Below are 13,125 nucleotides of genomic sequence, written 5' to 3' on the forward strand. Positions count from 1 at the left end.
TCTCGGTGGGCTGAAGGGCGTATTTCCACGCTGTATCTCTAAATTAAACTAAAGACGCTTCTTCAAAGTCTGATAAATGGTCCCATGCCAAAATGTTATCTGTCCATTTCCCTCCACAGATGCTGTCTGGCCTGCTGAGTTATAGAATCATATATATATATATATACACACATCATAGAGTCATACTGTATGGATGCAGAACATTCAGCCAACTTGCCCACACCGACCAACATGTCCCATCTACACTCGCCTCACCTGCCAGCTTTGGCCCATATCCCTCTAAATCTGTCGAAAGGTTTCTTGATCATTGCGATGGTACCTGCCTCAACTACCTGCTCAGGCAGCTCGTTCCATCCTCCAGCAATTTGTTTTTTTTGCAAGATTCTCGGACCTGCACATTCTTGTGTTTTCAAATGGTTAACTTGATGCCTGAGAAGGATGTGAATCTTGGAATTCCTTATTCCAAAGAGTTGGTGATGTCTTAATCAATAAGGGGTAACCGCAAGACTGAGATGATTAATTCCTTAAAGGCGTGTGTGTCAACATCATTAAACCCAACTTATGTAGCCAAGAAAGTCTACTAATCCTTGCTGTTGCTACATAAAGCACAACTAGTCCTGCCTATATCTTGCAACGCAGAACCCAAAGGTCAACAAGGATGTTTAGTTTAATTTAGTTTATTTATTGTCATGCGTACAGAGATATAGTGGAATGCTTGTTCTGCATGCAATCCAGTTAAATCTTAATGTACATGAGTGGATCCTCTTCAGCAACAGCAGCAGAGAGTTGCCTCATTTCAGTACCATTTCGCAATTTCCACGTCTCTGAAAAATGTAATCTTGGTCTAAGGCGATATGCAGTTTCTCATCTTCTTACTTTACAGCCCAATGTCCAAGTAGCACTGAATCAAAGATGTAGGGGTCGGCCTGGCAAAGTGCGATGCCGTGGGCTCCTTCCATTGCCGTCTCTCCTTCTCCATTACACTCCTAAAAAATAAATACTGCTTTTGTTTCCTTCCCCGTCCCAAATTGAATTGACTACTATATATTTTCCCTTAGTGTAACTAAATGAAAAACATTGGCAATGGTTTATTATCATGTGTACTGAAACACAGTGAATACAACTGTTCACTGTTCAAAGAATCAAAGATGAGTTGATGGGCAAGTGGGAGAGAATAAGTTGTGGGTAAATAAGGTGAGGGGTAATGGGGCATTTGAGATTGATCCATTGGGAGTTGGCATGAGGTCGATGGGGGGAAAAGCCTCCTTTGATATGCAAATCTCCCATGGTACTACTTCAAAGAAATCGCAGAGAGTGGTTCTCTGAAACTGGGGTCCAATGCTCAAATTTACTTTAGCTAAGAGACACAACATGGAAACAGACCAGTGAGTTCCACACATTTATACAGTGAAATTTGTCAGTGAGTTCCACACATTTATACAGTGAAGCGTGCCAGTGAGTTCCACACATTTATACAGTGAAGTGTATCAGTGAGTTCCACAAACCCATCACAAAGGCAACTCAAAAGCGCAAGCCTTCTTCTGCTTTTTTATCCACTCATTGTGGTGACTTTTATCTCCCACTCCTTCCTTTCCTCCCTCACCCTCAGCCTTTCTCTGCCCTCTCCCTCCCCTGCATCTCACACAGCTGTGCAACTGGTTCAAAGGCAAAGCAATTGAAATAGTAACAAAACTGACTGCAAACAGTTAACGGAGGCAAAATTAAATGCTTTGTTTGCTTTTTCATCGCATCATTACATGAACTTGAACTCACTTGTGCTAGCCTCCAATTTTTTGGGAGATAATTTCTGACTTCTGGCGACTTGAATACTATACTCAATGATCCATTGCAAGGAAATAGCGAGACCCTTATCATACTATTTAAAAAATGCCAAACTGTAATTCAGTACGTAAACTGAACTAAATAGTCACTTTTTTTGGTCTGCTTTTGATCATCACGGCTATGACACTCAGCTGCTTATTTTCTCTGTCTGTGTAATCTAGCCCTACTATTAATGTCAACTAATACCTATGTTACTGCAGTAATCCTTGGATCATTGAACATTACATCGCAGATGGGTGCTACATATCCAGACTGGCACTTTGAATCAATTGTCCTCTGAATGGTCTCTTTCCCATTTCATCCCCTGTGAAAGGTTGCCCCTTCAGCCTTTTACCATACTTCCGCTATACTCACAAATGTGCAACCAAATTCTGCACGATCTTCATCCACAAGTTTTCAGATGACACCACCACCACAGTGGGCTGGATCTCAAACAATGATGAGACAGAGAACAGGAAGGAGATAGTGAGCTTAACAGCATGCCGCCGATGGCAACCTCCCTCAAGGTCATCAAAAGGAAGGAGCTGTTCATTGACTTCAGGGACTAGAGTGGAGTCATTTCCCTCATCTGCAAAGGTTGTATTCCTAATCTCCCAATCTACCGTATTGTGGCCATTGCACTTTTTTTTATCTGGACTTTCTCTGTAGATGTAACACTACCTTCTGCATTCTGTTTCCTTTCTCTTATTCACTATCTATTGTAATGTTTGGTTGCTTATCCACATGTATGGCATGATCTGTCTGGATAGCATGCAAAACAGCTTTTTGCTGTTTTCCAGCACAATTGCTTAATTGCAAGATTCCGCTTGGAAATAGGCCCTTCGGCCCACCGAATCTACGCTGACCATCGATCGTCTGTTCACACTAGTTCTATGTTAACCCACTTTTGCAGCCATACCCTACACACTGGGGGCAATTTACAGAAGCCATTTAACCTATAAACCCACATGTCTTTGGTATGTGGGAGGAAACCGGAGCATCTGGAGGATACTCACACAGTCATAGGGAGAACGTGCGAACACCACTTAGGAAGGACTCAAATTCTGGAGCAAACATGGGTCTCTGCGCTGTGAGGCAGCAGCTCTACCAGCTGCGCCACTGTGCAATAATAAACTAATACCAATACCAGCTTTATTAGGAACCTCAGTAATACCCCACCGCCATCTGTTTAGAAGTACTGTATATTTGTCATGTTACTAAAATTCAAATTAAACACTTCATTCATTCTACAAGGAAGAGGAAGGGTGCTCACGGGAAGTCCAAGCAATATTCAAAATGTGGAATATTAAACAGTGCAGTCACCGAACACATCTGGGCAGGATGGAAATTACTCACAGTCTGAAATAAGACTTAGGGCAAAGATGTTAAACTGAGGGCATTGACTTGAAATGGAGGGGGCGGTTAAATATCCCATGGTATTATTCCACAGAGACACTCTCCCCAGTGTCCACAGCCAATATTTATCCTTCGATAACCATCATTACCTTGTTCTCATCACGTCATCCATTTTTCGTGAGCTTGCAATGCTTGAGCCAGTTGCCTAGTCTTCTACATAGCACCAGTGAGTTCTCTGCCAAAAAAACCTTAACCGCGAATGGGATGTCCGGCATTCATTTTCAGCATTGTACAAAAACAAAACGTTCTTTGAGCCAAAGTAAATAAAAAATTATATTCCTACCGCAACACAGGTCAAGAACAGAGTATACCAGAAGGTTTTAATTGGTAGTTCATTACTTTCACTTATAGAAACAGTTCCAACATTCCATTTTGTCATAATAAAGCAATTCCTTGCAATTTTGTTAGGATATTGAGCCGTCCACACAGGTCACACGTAATGAAGGAGGAAAATATCACCAGAAGATTGCAGTGTGTAATATGTGAAAATTGTATGCTCACAAGATTATGCCATAAATAACCAAGTTGGAAACCTTCCAGAACAAAATAGAATCCATGCTCGAATCCTGTGGCCGCTAAGTGATACCACATGGAAATGCAGACATATTATTTATGATGCCGAAATATGCAACATGATCATTATGAGGTCAGATGTGAACAAAGCAAATAATAAAGCTGGCAGCAATAGTTCTATTGACATAGCCTATTCTCACGTACATGCTCAGCATTGGATTTAATCTCATAAACGTGCAAAGGGTTTATGTAGAAATTGGGTCCACTCATGCAATTTTTTAATGCGGATTTGCACATATAAGCTATTAGATGCACAATAGAGTGTGATAGTAAGTTTAAGGCAAATGAGTGCTTGATAGTTGATTAGTGACTATCAGCAAACTAATGTATAGGAAATCAGTCTGAAGCTGGGCGCAGTGGAGGCATGTCCCCTCTCCTGCTCCTTCAGATTAGCCTTTATTTGTAGTTTCCCCATGGCTGCCATGCATAAACATAGGAGTATGCCATTCATCTCCTTGTATCTGTTCCAAGAAAGATCTTTTGCTGATCTTTGACCTCCGCAACGGGAACAAAAACAGACCATTGGGGATTAAATGGAATACTATGCAACTAAATCGGCATCCTATACGTGGCCACCCTTTGTGTACTTGTGCTTGCAAAGCAAACAATCTCACTGTGACATGTCATATGTGATAATAAACTCTCATTCATTCACATACACTGTTCTGTTTATAGTTACAGTGAGATTCTTTGTTTTGCATACACAAGTATGCAAAGAGGAATGAATGTCACAAACTAGTCCAACAGCTGAACACCTTTGGCAGATCGTAGGAGAGGAGAGCGATAGGCCACGCTGGGAGGTAGGTTTTAACAGCAATCTTAAAGAAAAATAGAGGGGCAGAGAGCTGAAATCAGGGAATTCCAGAGTTAAAGGCACGGTTGCCAAAGACAGAGTGATCCAATTCAGGGATTGGGAGGCTGGAATTGGAGGAACGATCAGATCCTCGAAAGTCATAGGACTGGATGAGGTTACAGAGGTTGAGAGATGCAAGACCGCAAAGCTGTGAGAATTTTAAAGTACAGGCAGACTGTAGAATGGAAGTCAGAATGGAAGACAACAGGGGTAGGTGGACAATATCCTGTCAGAAATTTCAGACTGTTATTTACAGTCACCCTTATCTGAGCTGGACACATATCAACTGCATCTACATTTCAAGAATAAACTAAACATCATTCAATAAGCTATTGATAGTGAATATAAACAGACACATAATAGTTATTACATGAATACTCAACATTCAGGAATTTGTTTGAACTGCAAAACTAAATATAAAACTCGAGCTATTTTACAACTCCCAAGTCAAGAGTAATTCAGTCGAAATATATTATTCCGAAATGAAAAAAATATATACAAAACTTTAAATAACAGATACATCATTAAATTCAGGAAATCCTGACATTCTCAAGTCTGAGAGTGGTAACGTTCAGATTACAGCCTGTTTTGTGACCTAAACTAATTTTCCACAGAAGTTCCTTGTAAGGGGAGCATTTATCATGTCAATACTTTGGCCAGAGTAAGTACCATGGGTATACTTTATTTAAATTTTTTAAATCCTTCTATAAATATGCACATCTCACAAGTATGTCTTTGTTCAAATTCTCTTGGAAGTAATACATGACTATTTATTTTGTGGAATAATAGAATAATTTTGAAAAAAAACTCGAAACATGTGAGTATTGGACACCAGTCTGTTAGAAGAACATAACAAGTAGGAGCAGGATAAACACAAAATGCTGGAGTCAGCGGAACAGGCAGCAACTCTGGAGAGAAGGAATAAGTGACGTTTCAGGCCAAGACCCTTCTTCTCAACCTGAAATGTCAGCCATTCCTTCTCTTCAAAGATGCTGCCTGTCTCACTGAGTTACTCCGGCATTTTGTGTCTATCTTCGGTTTAAACCAGCATCTGAAGTTCCTTCCTACACAAGTAGGAGTACAGCGTGTTATTCAGCAAGGTTAAAGCTGAGTGCCTACCTTCAGTCCACACTCCCACTCAGTCTCCGTGCCTCTTCACTGAATGTCATTAAAAACCAGTCAATCACCATTTTTAACTTATTAAGGATTCAGTCTCTGCAGCTTGTTTATGATAGAAACTTCCAAAGATTTGCAAACTTCTGAATGAAGAAACTTCTCTCCTTCATCCAAAGGACAAACTCCTTATTTGAGATTACACCCTGGTGTTCTAAGCCTCAGGAATTCTTCCTTCAATTGATGACGTACTGATACAAAATGGCAGCATCAGCACTTTGCATTCAGCTTGAAATTCAGCTGCATTGAAGTCAAACAATTTGAATTTTGGAAAGGGAAAATGAAATACAGGTGTTAATATAGTACACATCCTCCCATCCAGTTCTCGACATTCCTCGTGTTAACCCTTCTTATAATCTTGTTGCAAAGAGATCAGTTCTCATTCCTTTAGGCTCTAATGAGAACAAGGCCACCTTGCTCACAGAACAACCCTCTCCCATCTCTGATGTTAATTCTTTCACCATCTCTAAAGTAATTCCTTGGGTGCAGAGACTAGAACTGCCCACAACACTCCACCAGTGGTCTCAGAAATCTTATACAACTGCAGCATCAACACCAAGTGTGGAGAATGTTATTTGATTGGATTCACCCCTCTAAAGTGGAATTAGTTTGGAAATGTAATGCCAGATATTGCAGATGTTTGAAATGCTGTATCTGTGCACAGAAGGGGGAAAAATGGATGATGCTATAAAAAAAATGTGAATCTTGTTTGTAAATTACAAGCTACGGTTTCTGTAGTGCAATTTTAATCATGGGCCACTCTCTTTTCTCTGCATCTATGTTTATTCTATGCGTAGAGTCATGGCTGCTTTTTAACAATGTTACACTGTCACCGTCAGTTTGTAGCAACAGTTTAAAGACTCAACCTATAACGAGTTAATGTGTTTTTAAAAATAACACACTGTAAATCTTTACTTCATTGGATATATATGCTGCGTATCAATGCAATTTTGCCTATGATTGTAGACTTTGTAATTTTTACATAGCACATCTGCTGAGTCAATAAACAAAAGGCAACATGCTGGTTCATTTGGTTGGGCATCAGGAGCCAACTACATGGATCCAGAGTCACATATCAACCACATTAGATAAGTACAACAGACTTCCTTCTCTGACGGATATTCATGAAATAGATAGTCATAGAGAGTCATAGAGTGAAACAGTATGGAAACAGGCCCTTCGGCCCAACGCCCACTCCGGCCAACATGTCCCAGCTAAACTGGTCCTACCTGCCAGCAGGTGGGTTTATGGTCATTACTAATGACTATTTCTTTGTTAAATTCCAATTTATTTAATGAATACAAATCTCACAGCTGCTATGGTGAGATTTGAAACCAGGTGTCCAGGTAACTAGTCCAGTAATTAACCCATTACACCATAATCAATACCTATCATCTGACATGCATTTCACACAATAACTACCACACTTTTTAATCTGGCTCATGAAGCCCTGTCAATGTTCACACAATAAAATCAATCTGATAGCTATTCCACTCCTGGCAAATCTGATGCAATTTTAATCTAGTCCGAGAAACATCTTCAATTTCACCAGTATGAAATATATTTAGCATGAGCAGATTTGCTGAGCGGTCGTGTCTGCAAAAAACTACCACAAATGGAATAGGAAATTCCAAATGCATTCCTTGTCCACACTCCTCCTAAAAAAAACAGGACCATCTGGTCCTTACAATGCTAAGAAAACTCAATTATCTATTTACAATAAATAACATTAATTGCTCAAGGTAATCCACAGGCAAAGAAGTGCATAAAAAGGAATGGCCATGACTTTGAATCTCAACGATTATCCAAGAGACACAGCAAAACAGTGTTATTAAAATTGCAAACCATTAAGGAGAGCTCAGTTACTCAATGTCAGTCCCACAAAGTGGTGAAGATCATTCCGAGATGTGGGATATACAATAAGACATGAAATGAAATGGATTTGGTATTTATTCATTATGAGCATTGCTGGCAATGTCAGCATTTAGACAATAGACAATAAGTGCAGGAGTAGGCCATTCGGCCCTTCGAGCCAGCACCGCCATTCAATGTGATCATGGCTGATCATTCTCAATCAGTACCCTGTTCCTGCCTTCTCCCCATACCCCCTGACTCCACTATCCTTAAGAGCTCTATCTAGCTCTCTCTTGAATGCATTCAGAGAATTGGCCTCCACTGCCTTCTGAGGCACAGAATTCCACAGATTCACAACTCTCTGACTGAATTTATTACTTACATCTAACTGCTCTTGAACAAAATGGCCTGTTAACCCATTTACTAAAAAATAAATGTCACCCTTATTTGGTGGGATAAACAGGTGCCCATTAGGAAGAGCCAAAAAGGTTTTAAAGTTGAAAAAAAGTATATTTTTTAAAAAGTCACCAGAGTGGTTTACCTCCCAGAAGATGCATGCAGTTGCCTATATGTAGTGATAGGAGCTTTCACCCTTTTACCACTGGGGAACGGGGGAAGTGGGTCTCAATCTTCAAGACCTCCCTCCAATATAGCCATGGAACAGCAGCCTAGAAAGCTCCCAGGGAGTTGAGGGAACAGATTGGTGGTATGTGTCTTCAATGGATGGAGTCTGACTGGTATCACTGGCACTGATTGAATCCCATATCACAAATGATCCCAAGCCTTGTTTATTATTGTCACATGTATTGACTTACAGTTAAAAACTTTGTTTCGTGTGTTATCCCGATAAAAATTCTATCATCATGAATTCATCATATAATACCAAAGAGAAAATAAAACAGTCCAGAAAATATTACTACTGCCAAAGAGAAAATGCAGTTGCAAAGGTGCAAGGGCCGTATTGACATAGATTGCAAGGTTGAGTGATTCATCTCTAGCAGACAAGAGCTCAATTCAAGAGACAGGCACAGTAGCGCAGCGGTAGAGTTGCTGCTTTACAGCGAATGCAGCGCCGGAGACTCAGGTTCGATCCTGACTACGGGTGCTGCACTGTAAGGAGTTTGTACGTTCTCCCCGTGACCTGCGTGGGTTTTCTCCGAGAGCTTCGGTTTCCTCCCACACTCCAAAGACGTACAGGTATGTAGGTTAATTGGCTGGGTAAATGTGAAAATTGTCCCTAGTGGGTGTAGGATAGTGTTAATGTGCGGGGATCACTGGGCGGCACGGACTTGGAGGGCCGAAAAGGCCTGTTTCCGGCTGTATATATATGATATGATATGATATGATAGCAGGGAAGAAACTGTTCTTGAATTTGGTGATATGCGCTTTCAGATTTTTGTATCTTCTGCCTGACAGGAGAGGGTAAAAGACAAAGATGTGAGTGGTCCTTGTTGGTTGCTTTCCCAAGGCAACATGAAGTGTAGCTGGTGTCAGGGGAGGTGGGGGTGGGGGGGGGGGGGGGGAGGTGGGCTGTGTGATGGACTGTTCACACCTGTCTACAATTTCTTGTGGTCTTAAGTAGAGCCAGTGCCATACCAAGCTGTGATGCATCCCGATAGCATGCTTTCTATGGTGAATATCAACAATATATTGTACATATCAGCACTAAAAATGTATATTACAGGAATAGATGGGTGATGTAACGGTGAGTCTATTATATTTACCCATTCATGCTGGGAATCAGGAGAAAGAACAGATGGGATTGTTGCTGAGTGACTCCTGATTTATTCATCTCAACCTGACTTTCAACAATCACCAAGCAAAGCTAATTTTAAAGAGAAGAAAACTGGTATGAATCTAGCAAGATAAAATGAATCAATTGTTAGTGATTTCAAAATGTTAATTCACTCATTCCAGTAAGCAAAGCTAATTTTAAAGAAATTTAAAACTAGTATGAATCTACCAAGATAAAACAAATCAATTATTAGTAATTTCAAAATATTAATTCATTCATTTCAGTGTGTTGAAAGCAACTTTCTAACATAAATTATATTGCTTATAAAGCATTTGAGTAAATTAACATTTTGAAATGACTAACAATTGATTCATTTCCTCTTGCAACTTAAATGCAATGGAATATATGGGGCCATTGTGCATGATATGTGTCACACTTATTTTGAGCAAAGAACAATTTCTAATAGGAAAGTAAGGGTTGACCTCATAGAGTCTGAAGAAGGGTCTCGACCCGAAACGTCACCCATTCCTTCTCTCCCGAGATGCTGCCTGACCTGCTGAGTTACTCCAGCATTTTGTGAATAAATACCTTTGATTCCCACCAGCATCTGCAGTTATTTTCTTATACTATATAAAATTATGAGGGTAGATGGTCTTTTATCCTAGGATAAGATAATTTAGAACTAGAGGACATTGGTTAAAGGTGAGAGTGGATAAATTTAAAAGAAGATCTGAGGGGTACATTTTTCACACAAAGAGTTGTGGTTATATGGAATGAGCTGGCAGAGGAGGTGGTATAGTGAGAAACAATCACATAGTTTAAAGGCACATGATCAGATAATCAAAGAGGGAAGGAGCAGAGGAATACAGGTCTAAAGCAGGCAAGTGGGATTAGTGTGGCTAGGCATCATGGTCAGCATAGACAAGTTCAGCCGAAGGGCCTAGTTCCTCTGCTGCACTCCATGATTCTATTATATAACCATAGAATGATGCAGGATAGCAGGTGGCCACCCTTGTTTCGAACCTCTGCTGGCCCTTTGTAGGAGCTCTCTAATTAGTGCCAACCTCAGTTCTTCTTCCCTTTGAAATAACTTTCCAATTCCTTTCAAAATACCATCCTTTATTCATACAAAACAATAAATACATGCAAGTATTAACTATTAACCTGTACTCCTCTCTGGGGTCTGTGCAGTGCTATAATAGACCAAATGGACTTTATCTCTAATACATTGTACTATGATTCCACATCCTGCTCCTTGGTTTTTTTATCACACTCCCTTTACAATGCTTCATCTTCAGTGCAGGCCTTTCACATGTTCTTTCGTTAGCTTTGTAAAAAAATCAACTGCTGTTATGTTGAAACATCCGCCTACATAAACAGGGGCAGATTAAAACATAATTTAGGTCCTGCTTCTGTGACATTTTAAGGTGTTCAATTAAATGAATGGATCTTGCAAATGAATCATTATTGCAATTACATTTTCTGATCTCCCTTTCTCATCAGCAGAGTTAAAATGTGAACCAGTGCACATGTTAACACACATACTGTTTGGTCCAGATGGATTTCTGTAACAATGAGTTGTTCTTTATTCACCCTTAATTACCATTTTTTTTCCAAAGCTCTGAAATATTTTTCTGTTTAAATTTTCCTACCCCCTGCAGTGCTAAACATTTAAATACACCTAACCTAGATACAATCAGCTCTTTGTTAACGTTTTCCAAAATGTTTTTGTTGGAATGGGATATTTAACCTGAAAACTTTCTGAAAAGAAAGGAAACGGGTTCATGCATGTGAGTTAAACATTTTAACATCGAACCAACTGTGCTGATTTTGGGCTCTGAAAATCCTCATTGGACTGACACGAGAGGGCGGTGGCATCTTGGAATCTTTATTGTCAATGCTTCATACTCTGATGAAGCGATTAGCAAAAAATAATTGCTCTGGCAATTCATAATATGGAGCTCTGAAACGAATAAAGTTGCGGAGTCAAAGAACTTTATAAGCTGAGTCGCGCTACATGTAATTTCTCCTGTGAAAGTGGTTCACGACAGTTTAGCTTCCTCGTGTACAAGAATTAAAATGGTGATAAGTACCTTCTGGTCCAAAACAGTGGGTGAACACGACCCTGTGCTGCAGAGACAGAGTGCTGCATAATGGGTTGATTTGATAAAGCTATATGAGGTCATGGTGAGTTTATCCAGAGCAGATATGATGAAGCCATTCCCATTCGCATTTGCAGAGGGGTCAAGTACAAATCAATACAGACAGACAGTGAAGGGTGGCCTCACGGCCTCGCTAGTAGAGCTGCTGCCTCCCACACCAGGGACCTGGATTAAATCTTGACCTCCAGCACTGTCTGTGTGGAGTTAGCATTTTCTCCCTGTGACCACATGGGGTTTCCCTGGGTGTCCCAGAATCCTCCTACATCCCAAAGACGTGCAGATTGGCAGGCTTATTTACCACTGTAAATTGCCCCTAGGGTGTAGGTTAGAGGTAGAAGCTGAAGGGAATTGCTGAGAATGTAGGGAAAATAGTGTTGGATTGTTGTAACTGGGTGGTCGATGATTGGCATGGACTCAATGGGCCAAAGAATCTGTCTCCATGCATTATCTCTCTGCGACCCTCAGGCCAAAATCATAGTGGAGAATGTGCAACAAAAAAAATCTGAATAGTGCAATTCAGATCTGGAATTCACTGCGTGTTGGGCTATTGGGAATAGAATCAAATCAGGGCTTGGAAAGGGAATTAGATAGAGACCTGATAGAAGTAATTTACAAGGCTACAGAGCAGGGAATGAGACAGAACGGATTATTAAAGAGGAAGACGTCATGGATTCAATGAACTGAATAGCCACCTTGTTACCATGATAATTCTGACTTTTGGTTAATTTGATGACTTGCCGGTCCTCTTGGCTGAACAACACAGGGGTTCCTGATGCTGAGCAGCCTTTATCTCTCTACCATAGAGCCCACATTGAATCATGTGGTCATTATTTTGTGGGAGTTTGCTCAATGCAAATTGGCTGCTGTGTTTCTTGCATTACAACAGTGTCAACACCTCAGAAGCATTTCATTAGCTCATTGGGATGCCCAGAGGTTGTAGACTGCAGGTCTTTGAGGGGAGGGGAGGGGAGGGGAGGGGAGGGGAGGAAGTTAAATGTTTAAGTGGAACACGTTTAATGCAACTTCAGAAATTGCAAACTGTTTTGCACACAGTTTGTGCCAAGATAAAACTACATCTCTTGTTCAAAGGAGCAATCATAGTTAGCAATCCCATTGAAATGAAAAAACATGGTGCGATCATTTTGATTTGTTCTGGGTAAAGATATTAATAATGTTAAAATGCCAGATTGAAGAACTAAATTTAATAATTGTTAGATTTTCAAATTAATTAGCATTGTAGTACCAAAGAAAACATAGGAGCTTTGATAATAGCAACTTACAATTATTTGTGTGCTTTATTAGCTTACTTTGAGAATATAAAATTAACTTTATTATAAAGGAAGCAGAAGATTAATATATGTAATTTCAAATCAGGGGAATTTCTGAAATAAATTATGTTTCCCTTGAATAAATAGATTAGAGTACTTACAGACTATTAGCACTGAGATTTTTAAAATACTCCTGACATTGAGGTAAATAAAAAAACATCTGCCACATTTCTGTTTACCCACAGTTAATGGATTCAACAGCATTGAGTA

General features: G+C 40.0%; 1 protein-coding gene across 1 annotated transcript in view; it reads right to left on the reverse strand.

Annotated features, from left to right (window-relative positions):
- znf516 (zinc finger protein 516) overlaps nt 1-13,125 on the reverse strand; it is a 110,111-nt gene that overhangs the window by 63,553 nt on the left and 33,433 nt on the right. The gene's annotated exons all lie outside the window — the stretch shown is intronic.

The sequence above is a fragment of the Rhinoraja longicauda genome, chromosome 4 (assembly GCF_053455715.1).
Source record: "Rhinoraja longicauda isolate Sanriku21f chromosome 4, sRhiLon1.1, whole genome shotgun sequence".
NCBI lineage: Eukaryota > Metazoa > Chordata > Chondrichthyes > Rajiformes > Arhynchobatidae > Rhinoraja > Rhinoraja longicauda.